The sequence below is a fragment of the Lissotriton helveticus genome, chromosome 1_1 (assembly GCF_964261635.1).
Source record: "Lissotriton helveticus chromosome 1_1, aLisHel1.1, whole genome shotgun sequence".
In the NCBI taxonomy this organism is placed as follows: domain Eukaryota; kingdom Metazoa; phylum Chordata; class Amphibia; order Caudata; family Salamandridae; genus Lissotriton; species Lissotriton helveticus.
Window position 1 is genome coordinate 1,142,998,963 of NC_136057.1, and position 22,829 is coordinate 1,143,021,791.

The following is a 22,829-nucleotide window of genomic DNA, read 5'->3' on the forward strand; positions in this document are numbered from 1 at the left end:
CACACAAAATTTGAATACTAACCTGATCCCTAATGTGGCACTTAATAATTGCATACCAATTCTTGCTACTATTGACTCTCTAATTCAACCGAAAGGCAAAGCTAATTTAACAGGGGGGGAGCATAATATTATTGACATTGACATTGTTATCGATACCAACACCGATATTGCTGTAAGTGCTTTAAGTGCTCCTGCTGCATCTACTGATAGTAATGACACATAGACTCAATCAGCTACTATGTCTGCTACCGATGACACCAGGTTACAGCTCAACACTAAAACTTTAAAAGATATAAATTCTTCAACGCCGTCATCTAGCCTGTCTACCTCCCTACCAATAGAGGTCATAGAAGATATATCAGACTGCGCCTTAACTGAAGGGGAAAAATCGATAGTAGCGGCTGACCAACTACAAGGAAAAGGATTGGAGGCAACAGGGGCGGCAAAGCAAGATGATCAGATTAAACTGGCTGAGCAATTAGATGGGTCAGACACGGATGAGAATTATAGTGATTGTCCAGATCAAGGTAACTCCACGCCATCGCACTCAGCCAAAGGAAACGCCAGCGGTATAAGGAAAGGGAAAGGAAAAGGAAAAGTGAAAAATAAACTTTAAAAAATGACAAGCAAACCTAATCTAACAACGGTGAAAATAATTGCCGAAAACAGTCCTACAAGGAAGTGGGTACAGGCAAAAGGTGGTGTTAAAACAATGGCCTTGAGACTGTCTGGGAACAGCCTGAATGAAACAGGCACTACACCAAGGGGGATAATCTCGGTAGGGACAGCGGCAGTGGATACATTGGAGGATGCTGTTACTGGATCTGATGCACCTAAAGAAACGACAGGAATGATAGGAGGTCCTTCTTTGACCTCTGACACACATATGGGGGGCTCAGAGGTAACAGGGGCGACCCCCCTATTAACATCAACATTAACACCATCTCTGACTACCCCTGTGCAAGACGCACTACCTGCTTTTTCATCCTCTTCTTCATGCTCATCCCTAGTGGTTGAACCAGTAAAGGGCAATATGTCAAACCATTTAAGGCCTGATCATACCGATAACACTCTCACTCAAAGTGTTACACTAGTGGATTGGGCTTTGCCTTGTTGAGCAAAAACAAGAAGCACAACATCACTATCAACAGATGCGAGAAGATAGCAGCAAGACCCAGTCCTCACTTCTCGAGATGTCTGGCAAACTTGGGACTATGTCTCAGGATATTGAAGAACTACAACAGAGGGTTGTATCAACGGAGGAAAAAGGAGCTCATTCTGAAACAGTCTTTAATAGACATGAGACTCAACTCTCTCATATGCAGATCAAACTTGAAGACTTAGAAAACAGACAGAGGAGGCAGAACCTCCGCGTTTTTGGCATAGGAGAGGGAGCGGAAGGAGCTGACGCTAGAGCTTACATAGTGCATTTATTTCAGAAGGCATTTCCTGAACTCTCAGACTGGGACTGGGACTCGCAAATAGAACGGGCCCACCGACTCCCATTGGTTCAAAGGAACACATATAATCAATACCCACATCCTATTTTGATCTATATCGGTAACTTTTTACTATGACAAGCGTTTTCACTAAAGGCAAGACCAAATACTCCACTGACCATGGACTCAATTACTTTTTTTGTTAGATCTGATCTAAGTAAGCTGACTATGGATCGGCGCTGGCAGTTACGACAATTTATCGACCCGATAAAAGAATTGGGCGGTCAGGTATTTCTGCAAGAACCGGCTAAACTAAAGGTTCTAAAGAGTGGTCGAACATATTATTTTTCTGAAGCAAAAGAGGTGGAGCACATTGTAGACAAATGGAAAGTGGAGAAAAGTGGACATGGACCTAAACATTGATATTGATACTGCAGCAGAAACTGTATAGTCCACTGCCATTGAAGTTTTGGTTATATCGCAATGAATTATTGAATCACTGAACTTTTTGAATTCATCTATTCATCTATTTGTCTTCTTACTTAATTTGCAGCTTAAGTTGATTTAATATTGCTTACTGATTGCTTATTGATTCAATATTGCCTATGCCTTTTTTTTCTTCTCTCTTTTTTTCTCTTTTTCTCCTTAATGACTGCGGGATAGCATAGGTTACTTAGCTCGGTCATAGTAACGGATCCCCTGCTCTACGACTCTGCGCATGCTGCCATTTCAACGGCAGCGAGGAGGAAGGGGGGGCCTGCTGGAAGAAACAGAAGGGGAGGGGGTGGGGTTAGTAAGGGGTGGTGGGGGGGTTATCGCTCAGGGGGAAAAAAGCATCTCGAGGGCAAGTAAACTGATAAAAGTATTGGTTTGGAAGATAAGCAAAGATGATGATATTTTTGATGATATTTTTGGGTACACTTGGTATATTATAAATTCAGGGGAGATAAGTGAAGGGGGTAGTAAAGGGAAAACACTAGAATACTTCGTAATCAAGGATAGTAAAATCTTTTATTTTAAATGTTTCAATTAAAATGTTTAACGTGGAACGTATCTGGTTTAAATAGTAAAATTAAACGGAACCTTGTGTTTGAAGAGCTCAAAATGTATAACCCTCAAATTATAGTACTAACTGAGACTCACATAGCATATAAAGATAGGAAGCTACTTGAACAGCTTGGCTATGTAGTCCTAGTATCTACGAATTTTAACGCTTCTATCCGGGGCGTAGCAATTCTAAGACATAAACAACTTAGAGTAGAGGTAAATAAGTCACTGACTGATAAAGCTGGGAGATGGGCATTGGCACAAGTAGTTATTGAAGGCTTTAAATACACTATCTGTGGCGTTTATGCTTCTAATGTGGACGAACCCCGGATTATTGATCAAATTAATTTGGAACTATTTGGTTGGGAAGGGGAACTCATTATGCTCGGAGACTTTAACTGCATTATGGACTATAACCTAGATACAACCAGAAGGGGATCTTTTCAAAGGATGCGGAAGACTAGGGCTGCAATTTTAGATCTAGCAGCAACTCATCTAATTAAGGATGCTTGGAGATATCTATACCCTAATGTAGCAGGCTACACTTACTACTCTGCCGTACACAAGCTATGCTCACGCATAGATATGGTTTGGGTCTCCGATTCTATCTTTGAAAATGGCACTATGGCAATCTGCCCTAGAGTCACTTCCGATCATAACCCTATTATGCTGACATTTGAGATAACAACGGAAAGACAAGCTCCCCGTGTGTTCTCTTTCCCTAGATATTTGTTCACAGATACTACCTTTTTAGGCCAATTAAAAGAACATATAAAGGAGTTTGTAGAATTCAATATCCACTCTGCAGCACCAAGGATAGTTTGGGATACATGTAAAGCTAGCATCCGTGGGTTTTCCCAGCAGTATATATGGCAACAAAATAAGGATTGTAGGAATCAAGATGAGAAAATGACAACGGATATACTTAATATGGAAAATTTATTGTCTGAAGCGTTTTTAAAAGGGAGATGACACCAACTTGACCTGTTTAACCTTCTAACTACAGACTCCCCAGATTTTCTGTTCCTAACGGAAACATGGTTTTCGGAGGCTTCCCTCCCCGACATTCTTGCCATCCTTCCCCATTCTTATTATGTCCTCCGGGCCGACCGCCCCGCGGACAAGATTGGGGGGGGTGTTGCCATGATTGTCCGATCCACTATTCAATTCCAGCTTCTCCCCCAAGCACCTATCGCTGGAGTGGACTTTCTGGTCGCTCGCTCCTCCAATCTGTCTGCACCTCTTACTATTGTCCTTGTCTACCGCCCTCCCCTGAACATGCCCCTGTTTGTGGCCTCCCTGCAGGAACTCCTCGCCACGCTGGTGGTTAATAACTCCTCTGTTCTCCTACTTGGGGACTTTAACTACTGGCCTGGCGACCCCAGGGAGGACCCAGCATCCAAGGACTTCTCGGCCACTCTCCTCTGTCTCAACCTTAAGTCCCATGTTTTGGTCCCTACCCACAATCTTGGACATATCCTGGACCAAGTCTGGTCATCCCAGGACATAGTTTCCCCCCCCAGCATTCTCCCATGTACATGGTCTGATCACTCTCTCATTTCTTTCTCTATTACTACTGGCTCCCCCCACAAGCCCCTTCGTCCCAAGAATGTCTTTTCCCGTAGTTGGAATCGTGTTGACTTGGCCTCCCTCTCTCACTCCCTTGCTTCTTCTTCCCCAGACCTCACTGGCATTCCCCTTGATTCACAGGCCGCTGCAGTTGGTAACTGGCTCTCTTCCGCATGTGATTTAGTAGCCCCCCTCAAGTTAATCAAGTCCATTCGCCCTCACGAGGCTCACCGCTGGTTTAGCCCGGAGCTCAAGACTCTCAAATTGGAGCTTAGACGCTCAGAGCGCCTTTGGCGCCGTAGCTACTGCCCTGACCACAAGGCCAAATATAAATTTCTTCTTAAGGAGTACAAGAAGGCCATCTTGGCCACTAAGATCAAGTATTTCTCCGAACAAGTGGCGCTCTCGGCTAACAAATCTAAAGAAATTTTCTCTTTGGTCAACAACTTGGCCACCTCTGATTGTGCTTGCCCTCACTTCACTCCCTCCCAGGCTCTTTGCTCTTCTCTTAACAACTTCTTTATCGAGAAGATTGTTAAAATTAAATCTAACATCTTGATCACTCCTTTTACTCCTCCTCACTCTGTCCCCTCTGCGCTTAAGTTTTCTTTTTCTTCTTTCCCCCCCCTCTCCTTGGACTCTTTTCTAGCTCTGCTCACTAAAATTAAGTCTGGCTCCCCCACTGACTGTGCCCCTGCCCGCATTCTCAAAATCCTTTTTTCTTCCTGGTCTGATACCCCTCTCTCCCTTCTTAATGCCTCTCTCTCCACTGGATTGGTCCCTTCTTCATTTAAATCTGCTATTGTCTCTCCCATTCTTAAAAAACCTGGTCTTGATTCTTCTTTTCTCTCTAACTTTAGACCTATCTCTCTTCTTCCCTATCTTTCTAAAATTCTTGAATCTTACGTTACTTCCTGTCTCTCTGCTTATGTTGAACGGAACCAGCTTCTGGCCTCTCACCAAGCCGGGTTCCGTTCGGGTCATTCGACCGAAACCGTGGTGTTAGCCGTCCTTGACGAGCTTAAAGCCAAGGCCGACGTCAACTCTCCTCAAGCTTTGATCCTCCTCGACTTGTCCGCTGCGTTTGACACGGTCGACCATAACATTCTTCTGGACCGTGTCAGCGCAGCGGGCATACGAGGCTCTGCCCTCTCCTGGATCACTTCCTTTTTAACAGGTCGTTCTCAAGCCGTCCACCTTCCTGGCTTTTCTGCTTCCCCCCTCCCGGTGCCCTGTGGGGTTCCCCAAGGTTCCTCCCTTTCTCCCCTTCTCTTCAACCTCTACATTCACCCTCTTATCTCTTTCCTTCTTGAGCTGGGGGTCTCTGTGTATAACTACGCTGACGACCTCCAGCTCGTCTTTGATCTTTCCTCTTCCTCTCACTCTCTATCCTTTTTTCACTCCACCATGGTCTTTATTTCTGGGTGGATGAGCGCCAACCACCTCAGGCTCAATCCAGATAAGACTGAGCTTGTCCTGATTGGCGGCTCATCCAGCCCCTGGTCCCCTGCTTTCTGGCCTTCCATTCTTGGCCCTCCTCCCACCCCCGTTCCCTCCGTTAAAACTCTGGGCATCAAGGTCAGACAGGACCTGTCCATGCATGGCCAGGTCAGTGCCGTGGTGTCCTCCTGTTTTCTCTCCCTCCGGATGATCCGGAAAATCTCTCGTTTCTTTTCTTTTGACTCCCTTAAAATCATTATTTCTGCCCTTATTACCTCCCGCCTTGATTATGGTAATAGCTTGTTCGCTGGCATTCCTGCCTATGAATCCCGCCGCTTACAAGCTATCCAAAATCAGGCTGCCCGTCTCATCTTTCACTTGCCCAAAACCCATCACATCACTCCCGTCCTCAAATCCCTCCATTGGTTGCCAATTTTTCAGAGATCTTTGTTCAAATTGGGGTGCCTTGTTTATCGGGCCCTTGATCACTCTGCACCGGCTTTCATCAACTCTCTGATTTCCCTTCACACCCCTGCCCGCACTCTCCGTTCATCATCTTCTGCCCTCCTCACTGTTCCCCGTTTTCACAAATCTCGCACTGGTGGAACCCGTTTCTCTGTTCTTGCCCCCCGGTTCTGGAACTCTCTTCCTCTTTCTATGCGCTCGATCCCTATCTTTTCACACTTCCGTAAAGCGCTAAAAACTTTTCTGTTTGCACTGGCCTACCCCCGCTAATCCTCCTGGCCCTGTCTGTCCGGTTCTTTAGAGCTCCCAGCGCCAGGAAGCCGTTTTGGCCATCGCGCGCTTTACAAATTATTTCATTCATTCATTCAAGGCATTACGTCTTAAACTAGTTGATCTAAAAGCAGCTTTAAAAAAGATTTTTACAGAAAAAAGCATAATTAAAATCAAGAAATACCAACTAAGCCAATATGAAGGTGGGGAACAGATAGGGAAAATGTTAGCATATAGAGTGGCCGAGAATCGGGCGCAGACGGCCGTTAAAGAAATTAAGGGGGCCAATAATCAAATTTTTCAAGACACAAAGGCTATTTTAAACCAATTTGCACAATACTATCAGGAGCCATATACCCCGGAGAATGAGGTGGATAATGACAAAATTAAGAACTATCTAAACTTAAATAAAGTCTTACCTATTGACCCGGAGCAATGTGTTTAATTAGCTGGGGACATTACATCAACAGAAATTAGAACAGCTATTTACTCCCTGGCATCAGGGAAAGCCACAGGGGAAGACTCGATTCCTATAGAGTTATTTAAAACATGTGCGGAGGAATTAATACCACTTCTGTCTATAGTGATTCAGGCTATTGGGAAAGGGGAGCAAGCACCTAGGTCATGGAACGTAACACAAATTATTTTTTTCCTGAAAAAAGGCAAACCAGCTGTTGAAAGAGGGTCCTATAGACCTATATCCCTCATAAATAGCGACGCTAAAATATTCGCCAAAATACTGTCTACTAGGTTAGCACCATTAATGACACAAATGGTATCATCTCAACAACATGGTTTTATCCCTAAAAGGGACACAACGGCTCATATTAATATGGCTATCATGGCTTTCGATGTGGCGCAGATTAAGTCAACCCCACTCGGTATGATATTATTAGATGCAGAAAAGGCATTTGACCGAGTGGGGTGGGACTTTCTATGGACCACATTACTTGCTTTTGGTATAAAGGGTCAATTCTTGAACTGGATTCAGGCACTGTACGATAAACCAGCTGGTAAAGTTTCTTATATGGGCAAATGCTCTTCTACTTTTCCGATTGGACGGGGGACAAGACAAGGGTGTCCTTTATCCCCTTTACTATTTGCCCTTATAATGGAACCATTTCTGATCGCACTACAAGGTAGGGATCAGATTTCCCCTTTTTTAATGGAGCAGATTCACTCAAATTAACTGTATACGCTGACGATATAGCTGTATACTCCAATGATGTCGAAGAAGCGTTAAAAGGTATTATAATAGAAGCGGGGATTTTGGCTCAGTATCTGGATATAGATTAAATAGTACTAAGACTCAAATTGTTATGAATTATAGACCATCAAATCCATTACAAGGGGTATGTGATCTGGCTACATACCTGGGGGTAAAGATTTCATCAGATGTTAATCTAATATTGGCGTTAACCACTTGGATGCTAAGGCTATTTTAGGACTTCAATGTAATTTCCATTGAAATCAATGGAAACTCCATGACGAGCTGGGCTCGTCATGAGCGTCGAAGGGGTTAAACTACGAGCCTCTATTGAAGGAAACAGGTATATTATTCAAGAAATGGCATAAACTACCATTAAGTATTATAGGCCGAATTAATTTAGTTAAAATGAAAATACTACCTAAGTATCTATATCTTTTTCGCTCAATTCCTTTACGTATAAATAATTCTTACTTTAATAGATTGGACGGAATTATTAGCAGTTTCATCTGGGGATACAAGAAACCCCACCGCGCTGTTTCACTCCTTAAACTTCCATTTATCCAAGGAGGACTAGGCCTACCGGATATAAAAGCTTATTATTTGGCCGCTTTCTTGACCTGCTTCCAAAGCCTAATAATTCCAGATAAAAGTATGTATTTCCACAAATTCATGTTAGGGGAGGATGTAAATATGTTCCTCTACAAAATCAATGACCCCACTTACTTTAAACGCGTTAAATTTAAGACTATACGAGATCTGGTTAACATTTGGCGCTCCATTTTGGTTAAATGCAAGACCTCTAACTTTCATCATAAAACCCCATTGTGGTTTAACCCGGGCCTACCTGAAATATTCCATGATCAATGGGCCCTTAGGTGGTTAGAAGTGGGTATTAAAAGCTTGGGAGATCTGCTTCATCACAATGGATTTTGTTCTTTTGAACAGCTGAAAGCTTGTTATAACATATCGGGGGAAGCCCGTTTTAAATACTTTCAAATAAGAGACTATCTGGTACGGAAACTAAGACTTTTGAAAATTCAGGATTCAGATTTATGGGACTGTATATATAAAGAAAATTATTAGCATGGATTAGTTTAGGCTATAAAATCTTTATTAGCCACAGAAATGATGACTCTGTAAAACTTGCTGAAAAATATACTAGGAAACTGGGAATTCCTGTGGCTCCTAACCTAATTACCTCTTCACTAAACAGCCTCCATCGATCTATACACTCTTCCAATTTAAAACTACAATTATTCAAAACTATATGTCAATTATATTACACACCAGATAGGATTCTTAGATGGGCAAACAATAATAATTTTAACGAGCGCACAAAATGTCCAAAGTGCAATACGAGTGCTGCAGACGTAACTCACATGTTTTTTTCCTGCCCACAATTAGGTGAATGTTGGAATGATGTGACGGAAGTTATATCTACGAAATTATCTTGCTCTATTGATTTGACACCTGTAGACGTGCTTGTCGGCTATTCCGGGGGTGATAAAACTAACATTAACTTACTTAATATCGTACTTGCATGCGCGAGATTAGTAATAGCAAGGGCTTGGATAAAACACAACCCGCCGACAGTTATGGAATGGTGGAGCCTAGCTAAGGAAATTTATCATATGGAATCTGCTTTAGCTACAACACGGGGTATTCAGGCTAAGCTGAAAGTGGAAAGGATTTGGGGATTGATAATGTTATGATACTTCCCTTTTTCTTTCTTCCTTTTTTTTTTTCTCCCTCTCTCTATGCCTTTTGCCATTGTTATACCCTTTTCTTGGAGATACGTTTTACTTTGCGGAGAAATTGATTATGATTGCTTTGCTTTCTTCTTGGATGGAATTAGTGAATTTATTATGTTTTTTCTGATTAAATAATTATGTACTTGTCCCATGAGATGCAATAAAAATTAAAAAAAAAATTAAAAAAAAATGTCATTGTTGTTGCGGTGGTACGCCCTCAGCAACACCTATTACATGCCCCTTTCATGGATATATCTTTGTGAAAGAGTATCATAGTTACAAAGCACTGTTAAGCAACGATTAGTGGCTTAACCCTACTTTGTAAATACGCTGCATGGCATTGCACCACCGGAACGTTGGTAAAAGTGATGTTCCGGTGGTGAAATCCCCTGGTATATATGCCCCTAAGTATCACTCCAACAGAGTCCAGCGTAGTCCATTTTCAACTGTTCAGTTAATTCTTCCACCTATAAAGAGCCCATCTTTCACCTTATCTGCTAGGAGGAGAAAAGCCAATTGACCCTTGGAGAGTACTGCCAATAGCTAGATACAAATAGAGAGCAGGTCATACCTCCGTCCATCGTTCCGGCATATCCAGACAGATTCTTACCTAGATCCAGTAATGTTATGAGTGGCTGGTAAAGGGAGGCCAATTTTATAATGCACACCAGCTTAAAACTGGTGACAAGCTGTAATACAATCCCACAGAAAAAGAAGGTATTATGCAGAAAAACGTATTTTTTTCATAAAATACTGGAAATTGAATACCAGAGATTGAAAAGGATTTTTATAGATTTTTGAGAAACTTATTAAAGAAAAATCTTTCCAACAGTGCAACAACTAAAATATAAAACTCTCAGAACCTAATCATCTTTTGAAGCACCAACATATTAAAATATGGACCTGTTGTTATTAAAGATAGTGAGAGAATTAAAAAAATTGGTGGTAATCTGAACTGTATATGATTAACAAAATATTATTGACTCTGTGCCTAGAATAAACTATACAGGGAAACAGCAACAGACCTCGTTTATGCAACTATTCAGGAGAAAGTAGTTCAAAATATACAATTAATTACAACCATCACTTTTTTGATTAACAGTCCTTTAATTGATGCCCAAACATTATCTTGAGGTATTACAGCCACTAAGGCCTCTCTCTGTTCTGTGGACATTGTGAGGAGAGCTACTGTCTACAAAAAACCTCAAAACATTTGGCTAATATAATCTCATTTGTATATACATCCTACTAATATGTCCAAAAACACCCACATTGCCTTTGTAATTCAAGACATAAATGATTTCTGGACACACTACATTCCTGGGCAGCTACCTGCTTTTTTTACTCTCATCTCCCAGGCCAGTAATTTGTCGATATTGTCTCCTTTTTCATGGAACCCCTTTTTGAGAAAATGTAGGGCTCTTTCTGATCAAATAATGAGGAACATGGTAATTTGCCGATACATTTTCAGCCTATCGCTATCTGTCTGAAAACCCTTCATCAATATAAGAAAAGCCTTTCTCCAAAGATCAAATTGTCCTACAGGTTTGCCCACTCTTGTGTCCTCTTTCTTTGAATGACCGATAACTTTGAGGTGAAGTTCACTATTAAAAGTGCCTTCATCACATCCCAAATCGTTTTAACTCAAACATCAAGTGTAATGCTTATTTCTATATACACATTAATATACTCTTCTCGCAAATAGCCAGGTGTATTTTTCTAGCCTCCTCCTCTGTTTCCTTGCTGCTGTAGTCCTCCAATTAAAACAACTTTTGCCAGAGCTTAGACTCCCCCAACAGCAATTCACTCACTGTACATCAGTATGGAAGATGTATGGCAGCATGGGCGAATGAGGTTTTGCTCCACAAAAAGATATCTGCTTCTTAGAGGGCTGTTAATCAAAACATCATCACCTTCACATATTCTGTTTATAGTGTTGGGACTATCCAACATATTTCAGTAGCTATGGTGGGCCAACGAGGCAGTGACTTGGAGCTGTATTTCAGGTGTACATGATTATCAGCTCCAGAAGACACCCCTTCCCTTCCTTTTCTAGTGCAAAGAGAATATAACCATAATGAGCTGTGAAGATATTCATATGCAAATCAATGAGATTATAGATGTCTTAGGGAAGGACCATGTATAGGCATTACAGAGGGTGTTGTGAAAGGAAAGGACAGCAACATTGGTGGAATAACCAATGCCTCATGTTTCAATCCACTGACTATCGAAATGGCACAGAATTCTGTCCCTCTCCAACAAAGAATCCCCTTTATGATAGACGTGGGTAATGGGAAGAGACATCTGCAATCACTAGTTGCACACCATTTTTGATAAAGTCACCACTATGGACCTCATCAGGCTGATTCAAAGCCTCAAAAAGATAATGTTTTTTTTCCACCAGTGATCAGCTAAAAACATTTGTCATTAGTTACACTGAGTCTACATAGCAGCCCACTTTTAGACTCCTGCCAAAAAGATAAAGCGAAGTGCAGTCAAGAGATGGTAAACTGTCGCCCTCAGGTGTGGTCAGTGGACAAGGCATGATGTGATTAACGGACCTAGTACAAAAGGGTCAAATTTGATAATGGACCCAAATTAGAAGTGGGCACAGCAGTGTGTGATTTTTGAGTTTGATGAAAAGAGGTAGCTCTCCGTAATGGGCAAGCTTGTGAGAAGTTTCTTTACCTTTTGATCCTTTTTTCATTCTGCTCTTTGAAATGCTTTCCAAAGGCGTCAAACTCACTACCAAGGGCACCCCACCCATCAAATTCCACACCATCTACCATCATCCTGGAGTGCTTACCCTTTTCCCCGAAGAACTAACAGACCTAATAACACGATTCTCCTTGACAGACACCAAAGACGTGTTCTTGGGTGACCTCAATATCCACTGGAACGACCCAGAAGACTCCACTGTCCTGAACCTTTCCAACCTTCTGGAAATATATAACCTCAAGCAACTCTGCAATAAATCAACTCACATCAAAGGTGCAACACTAGATGCGATCATAACCAACAATGATCTGGTCTCCCTGAGAGAGATTTCTCAAATTGACTGGTCCGACCACCACCTCATTCTGTTCAGGATTGACACACTTGCCAGCCTCCAACCTATTTGTGTTGTCAAACCTAAACTCCTGACCAGAAACATCAAAGAAATACCTTTATCCGAACTTGAAGCCAAGATTCATCCCCATCTTCAACTCCATCCCTCATCATGGACGGCTGATGACCTCACTTCACACTTTAACTCAAGAATGACAGAGGTTTTAGACCAAGTAGCTCCTCTCAAACTCAAACAATTGAGGAGAACCAAATCAAAACCCTGGTTTAACGTGGAGCTGAATGATGAACAGCGTCAACTCAGACAAACAGAAAGGTCTTGGAGACAAAAACCCTTGTCCGTGCACCTAACACATCTTAGATCTGCTCGGCGGTCATACAAAAAACACATCTTCAGTGAAAAGGCATCTTTTTTCTGCAGCCAACTAGATCTGGCGAAAAACAGACCTAGAAAACTCTTCAACATTGTTAAAGCCAAACTAACTGCACTCCCTCTCAAGAAATCGAAGCCACCAATGAGCGATGTGAAGAAATTGCCACCTTCTTCACTAATAAAGTCTCTAAAATTGATCAGTCCTTCTTACAAACTGCTAACCCACCTTCCCCCCTGACCTGCTGCCCTTCAACCTCCCTTGACCACTCGGAAAGAGCTCTTAACAAGGACTATCAGACCTACCTCCAGCTAAAAAACAATGCGCATTGGTCCGACTTTGAGCTAATGTCGGTAAGCGAGGTCTTCAATATAATTTCTAATCTAAAACCTTCCTCCCACGCTATGGACCCACTCTCTTCCACAATCATAAAAGAACTCAACCACACCATTTCCCCTTTCTGGACAAAAATCATCAACGCCTCTCTCACCTCAGGCTGTGTCCCAGGCTCCCTTCAAATAGGACAAATCACACCCATTCTCAAGAAACCTGGGACTGACCCTAATGATCTTAAAAACCTCAGACCTATCTCTAACCTTCCATTAATTGCAAAAACATTGGAGAAATGTGTTCACCACCAACTCAATAAACATATTAATGAGTTCAACCTCCTCGATGCCTTTCAATCTGGTTTCCGAAAACGCTGTAGCATGGAAACAGCTATGCTCAACATCTCCGACGACATTCACAAGGCCCTAGACGAAGGTGATGCCTGCCTTCTCATCCTTATTGACCTATTTACGGCATTCGACACAGTAACCCATCCAGCCCTTCTGGAGACCCTGTTGAAGAGTTCCAGCATTAATGTCACAGTACTAAAATGGTTCACCTCCTTCCTTCAACACCGCTCACAACAAATTAAAATTAAATCCTGTCTCTCAAAGCCAACAAAAGTTACACTTGGGGTCCCGCAAGGCTCGATCCTCTCCCGTCCCTCTTCAATCTCTTCATGGAGCCCCTCATAATCATATTGAAAAAAGCTGGAGTTAATTACCACCTTTACGCGGACGACACCCAAATCTATTTCAGGATAAAAGTCACCCAGCGACATCCAACTCCTCAATATCACCCTAACCGAGATCCAAACTTGGTTCTACGTTAACCACTTAAAGCTCAACCCAGACAAAAAAGGAACTAATCCTATTCTCTCCAAAAAGTAACCATCGTCCAATCCAAGAGTGGATCAAGAATCTGGTTGCCCTAAACTTCCCCCTTACCCTATCTGACTCAGTTAAGTGTCTAGGCATCACCCTCGACAAGAACTTATCAATGGAGGCCCACATCAAAAACTCTACAAAAAGTGTTCTTTTCTCTCCAAAACACCTCAAGGAATTGAAACCTTTTCTACCCCAAGATGACCTCAAGACAGTAGTCCAATCCCCAGTTCTCTCTAAAATCGACTACGGGAACCCCATCCTTACAGGGACTCCAAAAGCTCACCTAGTCCCTCTAAGGGCATTGCTGAACATGTCCGCTTGACTCGTATCTGGAGTTAAAAGATTTGAACACATCACTCCAGATCTCAACTGCCTCAATTGGCTTCCCATGGAAGGGAGATGAATCTATAAGCTGGCCTGCATCACACACAAAACCCTTCACTCTTCTTCCCCCAACTACCTAAATAACAAACTGATAAGAGCAGGTCAATCCAGAACGCTGAGAAGCTCCAACTCACTCCTTCTTATTCCTCCAAAACTGAAAAAGAAAACCACCCAATACTGATTGTTTTCTGGCAATGCTCCCAGGATATGGAACACTCGCCCTGGAGTCCTCAGATGCAGCCCCTCCTTCTCCTGTTTCAAAAGGGACCTGAAACTCCATCTCCTAAACAAATACTTTCATGACCAAAGTCAACTAACCTAAATTTCTATATCCGAGTTGTCTCCTCTCTCTCTCGACATTCAATGATAGTGGGTGACCGGACTATGCCATTATCACCTTTTTCTTTTGATTGCTCTCTCCCCCTCCACTGCACTGCATATTTATTTCCTATGCTGTATTTTTTCTTTGGTTTGCTTCCTTACTGCCAGCCTACTATGTAATGTAATGTCCTTCTGTTGTTTACTGTGTGTATGTAAAGCGCTCTGATACCTACGGGTCAAGCTAGCGCTATATAAAACTTTTAAAATAAAAAAAATAAATAAAGAGGCATGGCATTTTTTGTGAGTCTGTATTTTTCTAAGACAATTCTTTCATGCTTTGGGTATTGCTAAACAGTGTCTCAAGCTGAGACTCAATGAAAGACTACTGTTGGACTTGGCCCTTTTTGCAGGGTCATCCCTTAACTTTTTGCCTTTCTCCTAGCCTTTTTTGCTGATATGGTGTTGGTGGTTTTAGGCCTCTGGGCACTTTAGCACTGCTGTCTAGTGTAAAGTGCGTGTGCTCTCTGCGATAAATATGGTAGGATTGGTCAACTACTGTTTTGGCCTATTATATTTACCTGTCCGTCCCTTGTAAAGTGGTATCTCATCTACCAAGGGCTGGTAAATGAAATGCTACTGGTGGGCTTGCAGTGCTGATTGCGCCACCCACCAAAGTAGCCTTCCAAACCTATCCCAGGCCGCTGCCATTAAAGGGCCTGTGCGTGCAGTGTCACTGCCGCTGTGACGGCCATGTCTGGGACCCCCCTTTTACTACATGCCAGTCACCCCTAAGGTAGGCCATAGCTAGCTCTATGGGCAGGGTGTATTGTAGGTAAAAGATAGGACATGTACCTTATGTGTGTAACATGTCCTGGTAGTGACAAACAGCCATTTTTGTTTCTCACAACTGTGAGGCTGCCCTCCCATAGGAATGCATTGGGGATTCCCTGGTAAGTGTTTCAGTGGTAATCCATGATATGAGAGTTGCAGCATGGTCAAGTTTGGTATCTTTGAAATAGTATTAATAAATGCTACGCAATGGTGTGCGCTCATTTTTGATAACTAGTTTAGAAATGCCACTTTTAGAAGTTGACATTTCTGTGTGCTATGCATCTGCCTGCCTGATATGGATTGCATGTCTGGCTTGTGAGTGACAGTGGCTGGGAGGTGTGTGTGGCACAAGGAGGGGCAGGGTGAGTCAGCACTAGGATGAATGGGACATCTACATTTTGAGTAGTGGGAGAAGACCCTAGTCCCTGAATAGGAAGGTGCCTGCCCTAATGAATGCTGGCTCCGCCCTCCTGTGGTGTGTCTGATGATGAGCCCCCACCTAACAATAGGGAAGAGGAGCCTGGTGAACAGAGTGCTCCAGAACAAGTTGGAAATGGTTTCCCCAAGCCCTGTACTCTACATACAAAGTAAAACCTCCTATAAATGTAGGTGCTGTGACCCCTTAAGGCTGCTTGAGCTTAACTGGGCTGGGGGGGAAACACTCTGCCAGGACGAACCGCTGTGGGACCCAGCTGCAGCTTCTTGGGGGTCCCTGCGTGCTGGCCTGCCTGGCTGCACCTGCTGGGGTGTCCCCAGCTCTACGCACTTTTGTTTCTACCTGCTGGATTCCTTGCCCAGCTTTACCCCAGGAACTTGGAGGGCCTTAGCGCCTTGTGGGCGCTATATTCAAATTGCCAGGAACAAGGAGCGGGCGCCTGCAGTGCAAGGCTGCGAGGGAATCCCTGCGTGTGGGGTTCCACCCCGCACTCCTCATCTAAAGAGCGGGAAGACAGGTGGAGTGTCTGCCGAGCGGGAGGTGGGGCTCTCATGGACGAGGAGTGCCCCTTTTGTGCTGGATGAAGACCGGAGCCTCGCACTCTCCCAGCTAGACTTCAGTGCGGGCACCTGCCGCACGGTGATAATCTTGAGAAGCCCAGGAGCAGGAAGCCGACGCCCGGAGGACAGGAGGAGTATCCACGAAGCCCGGTGAGTGAGGGCTTCCCATTTTGGACACTCACAGCTGTGGGCAGCTGTAACTTTGGCCGCATTGTTTGTAGAAGGGTCCGTGAGTGGGACTTGGGGCACATTTGCTTGTAGAGTTCACGTGGGGACTCCAGAGGGCACCGTCAGTGCCCATACTCAGTCTTTTTGGGCCATTGTTGTGTGTGGGCAGTCAAGGAGGCACAGTGTTGCCGATCGGGGCACATTGTTGGTGCTCATTTGGGGCCAGTTGTTTTGGTCGAGTCCGAGTGGGGATCCCATAGGCACGCTGGTGCCAGGGCTCATTCTCCCAACTGCCTACCACTTAGTGGGCATCTGCAACATTTAGGTCAGTACCTGTGCACACTTTCTTCCGCTGCATTGGCAGCCGCCCTGACATCTTGGGACATAGGGCATTCAAGCCGTTTGAGAAGGCCAGTTGGCCTGTGGGTCAGTTGGGGTGACATTGGTAGAGCGCCAGGCTTTACCAAATTGTGTAATGTGTCCATTACTACGAGTGTTGCCGAAAGAATGATTATGTCCCATTGTGATTTATGCGCCCTGTGTTTATGCCCAGCTTTTGGGCCTACTATATTTGCCTAACAGGGTCAGGCAAGATGCAATGTTACCAGTCATGACTGGTTGTTTTACTGGAATGTGATGTGGCGTACGTCCAGTGTTTAGGCATCATGTGGTGTTGCACAATGTAGCTATGGTGATGCCTATGACATAATGTGTTTATGTTTAAGATGTTTATGCCTACTGTGTGTATGCTGGTTAGGCCTATTGCATAAGGTGTTTATGGTAATGAGGTTTGGGCCTAATGTGATTTATTACCTAATGTCATGCTATGATGGTTTAGGATGGTGTCTAATGCCAATAGGATAATGCTTAGGTCATTATGGTACCAGTAGTTACTGGTTGTGTTTTATGTTTGCATTTACTTACCTGTTCTGATGGTTCGGACCACGGCCCGATTAGCCTGGTCCTGTATATAATCCCCTGTGAATATTGCCCATGCCATTTGGCACATAGTATATTGTGTGATTACTACTCTAATGTGTTTATAGTAATACAACGGCTATTTTTATATATACCTTTGTGAGGAGTTCCTTTTGTGGTGTGCCTAGCTTTACACATTGCCTCTGGGATAAGCCTGACTGCTCGTGCCAAGCTACCAAGGGGGTGAGCAGGGGTTATCTTCGGCGTGTAACTCTCTTGCCCTGACTAGAGTGGTGGTTTCTGCCTGGCTTTGGCGCAAGCCTTAGCCAACCAGAAATCCCATTTCTAAAAACTAAGCCAGTCCATTTTTTATAACAGTGTAGCAAGTGAGTGTTACCTGAATAATTAGGTCTGGCTAAAGACATATTGAGATTTCTAGATTACCTAACACCATTACTTTTTCATAAACACGAAATAAGAAAACATACAGAGAGTATGGCTTTGAACCAGCCAGAAAACATACAGAGAGTATGGCTTTGAACCAGCTGCCATCAGTCATAAGCATTTATATACTTTTCATGATTTTCTAGTCCTTGAATGGGCTGTCAATCAAGGCTATGGGGTTTTTCAGATAGTTATATAGACCCATATATGTTTCAGTTAGGTTTTGTTGGTGGGGCAGCAATTAGTTATTTTGTTAACTGCAGATGCAACATGACACATAGTTTGTCATTCAGACCCATTGTGTGTTCTTTGCTAAGGGGAAATTGATTTTATTTGCCGAAGTTTAAGTTTAGCTTTTTGCTTGTTTAGGAAGTCCTGACTGGTTGAATGCCTTAATTTATCATAAAGACACAGTACTATTTACTAACCACCCTTGTATGCTAATTTGTTTACCCTGTCTGCCATATTTATATGTTCGACATACAGTTTTTCCAACAAAATAGAGATATGAGTACACATAGGCTTAATTAGTGATTAAACTAAAATACTGCCCTTGTGTCAAAAGTGTCTGCCATGCAATAACTTGCTGTGCATGGGTTTTATGATCACCACATACAAAGCCAACTTCATCTCGTGACTCCTTCTCTTACTACTCATCTTTGAGTGCACAGCTTAAATCTGCTAATGCAATCTGCTCAGTTAAGGGCCTTTTTTTTATTATTATTGAGAAGTGTATACATATATTTTTGCTAGTCTAGAATTCTTTCATTCTCCTAAGTGGCTGGATTTTCATAATCCGTGCTTTTTGAGTAATATGATGATCTACAACAACACATATAATAAAACAACTCATCTTTTTGATTTGAAAGCAAGAAGCATAGAAAACCCTTGAATTGTGCAAAATTTAAATGTCTGACAAAAGGGTGCTTTTAGGTCCTACCATACCTATCTGGCCATACCTAATTTACCATAGCATACCTAACCTACTATATATATATATATATATATATATATATATATATATATATATATATATATATATATATATATATATATATATATATATATATATATATATTACCTACTGGCGGTCGCCAGTAGGTATATATAGTTAGGATTTTTTCTCTATGGGATTTTTGAAAATTCTATGTCTAATAACTTTGGAGATTGTGGACGGAATTGGCTGAAATTCTCAGGAAAATGGCACATTTTGTTTCTGAGCAGCCCTTGAAAATTTGGGGGGGGTTCGTCAAGGGGGGGCTGAGAAAAAAGGGGGGTCCCAAAACGTGTTTTTAACATTGAGTTTTCCATAGGGCGGTTGGCCTCACTTTTAGCCCGAACGGCTGAATGGATTTGCACGAAACTTGGCAAAATTGTAGGGACTGGTAGCCCAATGTGCCTTTTGTAGGTCTCAATATATGTGCTACAGTGGATTTTGAGAAATTAACGTTTAAAAAAAGATATATATCTGTAACAGCGGACCGGGCAGCGCTCCAGGACGCGTACTTTTCGCGCAACGGAGCTTTGTGAAGCGAAGCTGATTGGTTCTCCGGCGTCTGTCAACATTCCAAACAGTCCGTAGCGGCCGCCATCTTGTCTCTCGGTAGGATCGAGAGACAAGAGGAGGCCAAAGCGAAGGGGCAAATGACCATAAGGGGGAAGAGTAGATCCTCGCTGACCCCCTAGGTTTGATGTGGAGGTTTTAAAAGGGCCCCGCGGGGCAAAAAAAAATAATAATAATAATAATCGAACGGCTGAATGGATTTGCACGAAACTTGGTAAAATATTAGGGACTGGTAGCCCGATGTGCCTTTGCTAGGTCTCAATATATGTGCTCTAGTGGATTTTGAGAAATTAACGTTCAAAAAAAGATATATATCTGTAACAGCGCTCCGCTTCGCGTAACGGAGGTTTGCGAAGCTGATTGGTCATTCTGTCACTGGGCTATAGTTGGGCTACATCTGGCTGATATTTGGGCTACATTTGTCTTTTTTTGTCTCTGGCGGCCATCTTTGGGCTACATTGGGCTACATTGGGCTTCATTGGGCTTCATTGGGCTACATTGGGCTACATTTGGGCTCCAACATATATATAGGCCAATGTAGCCCAATATATATTTTTCAAAGTTAATTTTCGTGAAAACCACTGGAGCATATATCTTGAGACATAGCAAAGGCACATCGGGCTACCAGTCCCTACAATTTTGCCAAGTTTCGTGGAAATCCATTCAGCCGTTCGAGCTAAAAGTGAGTCCAACCGCCGTATGGAAATGAAGGAAATGAATGGGTAATTTGTAATTAGCAAATAGCTAATCGCAAACTAGGAATGGTAAAGAATCGCTATTTATTCCTTAAAGTTCGCTATTTAGGAAATGCAAAAAACTTTGATGATACATATGGCGGTTCATCTCGAACAAGATAAGAAGCATAGGGATAGATTTATGATGACTGGCGCATCACCAGGGATGTGTTAGTCATTCTGTGCCGCTGTTCCGTCACCTATGGTGTGCTGCATTTACAATGCGGCGCATCATGGGGCAAAAACAGCACAGATGCGTGATGTAACTGTGCCGTAAAGGTGGCGCATTGCTGGAGTTGTATCGCAAGTGTGATGAAGCTCCAGGAAGGGTCGGGGGTGCCCCTGTCGCAGGGTTTCTGTTCTCACACAGAACTGTGGACAGAGGATTGGAACCTCGGCGAATTAGGGTGCCCCAAAACTCACCTTAGTACTCAAAAACCCCTTAGCAAGCTAGGTACAGTGTCACATTGGATATAACAAACTCTCAATGTTTAGACAATCCAGAATATGAACTTATAGTACCTCAGGATACGTGGAACTCATGAACAGTCGGTCGTTATATATTTCTTAGAAACCAGAACATGGAGTTAAGAAGAACACATGTGTATTTGAAATGTTTATTTACTAATGCCGTCTTCTCAGGCGTAGTATCTTAGATAATACAAGTACACATATTATCAGTAGCAAAATTACCAGCATAGTTACTAGTACATAAAAAGCGAATGGTGACAGTATGTTAACATGCTGTAAATGAATAAGAGTTATCAACACTTATAAGCATCCACGGGCCGTGGAGGGAGTTACGGTGGGGCAGGGAGGCGGGGAGGGGGAGGGGCAGGGTGGAGAGGGCTACACCCTGCCCCTCCCCCTCCCCGCCTCCCTGCCCCATCGTAACTCCCTCCACGGCCCGCGGCTGCTTATATCTCACCCTCCCTAATACACATATTATATTATTTGCTAAGAAGGTCTCTTTGTGTTGGTTTAGGGCGTGCCCATACTTTAGTGTCTTAGATTTGAAGGAATCACATCAGCATACACCAGCTCTCTCTTCATGTGAACCGCATCAAGTGTTGTGTATGTGTGTTCGGCAAAGCAATATAAAACCCGCCTCATGCCCAGAATTGGCAGAAGCTGCACTTATGTTATGAGTATGAAGTCGTGGAGATCAGACCTCATAACAATTCTGTATCGTGTTGTTCTTGAAACTTCAGCACTCGCTGTACAGATATAGTTTAACAAGTAAAGCAGATAGTAGAGCAATAACATATTATTCTCATGTAAATCACGATGAACTATTAGGTTGAAAGCTAAAGCAACAACTAAGTGTCGTGTGCAGAAGTTGCAAAAAAGGAAAAATGGCGTTTAAACCGGTAATGAGCCCATGCTAACTTAACACGGTGTAAAGATATCCAGGACCTAGATGACACCTCCCCATGATCCGGAAACGAACTGAATAAGATAATAGAAGTGCCATCTCATGAGAGCAGATTGCAACTTTATATGTGGATGGTCCGCAAGGTAAAATATTAAAAACTAGGAAAATTTAATGCTAAAGAAAAATAAAACAGCCAAGTACTTTATCGAGTCTTAAGCCAATAGGCAAGCTAAATAATAAAAACTTGACAAATAAGTCAATGAATTGTCAATGAAATGCTAGTACTCAGCATATCAAAAATGAAAAAGGTCTATGACATAACTGTGTATGCAAAATAAGCTGCAACAGCCTCCAATAGGAAGTCACCGTCTTCATCCGAAAAGAGTTCAGCCATCCAATTTAAAAGCGGAAAAGAACATACGTGCTCTCCCAGCACCGGATCCTCTATCACCATCAGAGGACAGCTCGTGGGTTTTCAAGAAAGCTCTGTTCCAAGAAAGACTGTGTTGCCGCCAGTAAATTCCAGGGACCAATTAGTCCATGCATCAATGCCACAGCCATAATCCTTTCGCCAGGACAAACCAACTCGTGAGTAATGATAGGAGTCATCAGCTGATTAAAGTCGACGTCAGGAGAAACCGGTCCGCAGAGACACAAATCAATGGCCCAATCGAAATCACAGGTCAGGCAGTGAAATACAGGCTGGACACAGGTGAAGTAGGAGAATCGAAAAGATAATCCATATGCCGTGCTTAATATCGCCAACGGCATTGTGCCATAATATTCTAGCATGCGATTGCGGAACAGTGTCAGCAGCTGCAGGGCGGGAGCTTGCATAGGAGGGACATCCATATTTAAAAATGTAAAAAAGCACAAGAGCGTCCGCTGGTAATGCAAGTAAAAATGGCAATCCACGAAGCAGAGTGGAAAAAATAGAATGAAAGAAAGCAGGGATGACTCCAAAGATTTTCTCAAATGAAGTCACGAGACCACTGGTAACAACTTTAAAAAAGTGCGCCAGGGCCTTTGTGGAGGATGCGTTAAAGATAGTCGGAACCATCTTGCTGAAATGGAAAGGCAAATCTGAATTGAAAAGGGTCTGCACCTCTGTACGGGTGTTCGCTATGTGAAGCACGAAAGTTTCACGGGCCGAACTCAAGGCCACCTCTCTCTGAGACAAAAGAGCTCTTATTCTTGCCATGCCGTTGAAATCTGCTCCCAAGGTTGGTATTTGTGGCGAGATTGAAAA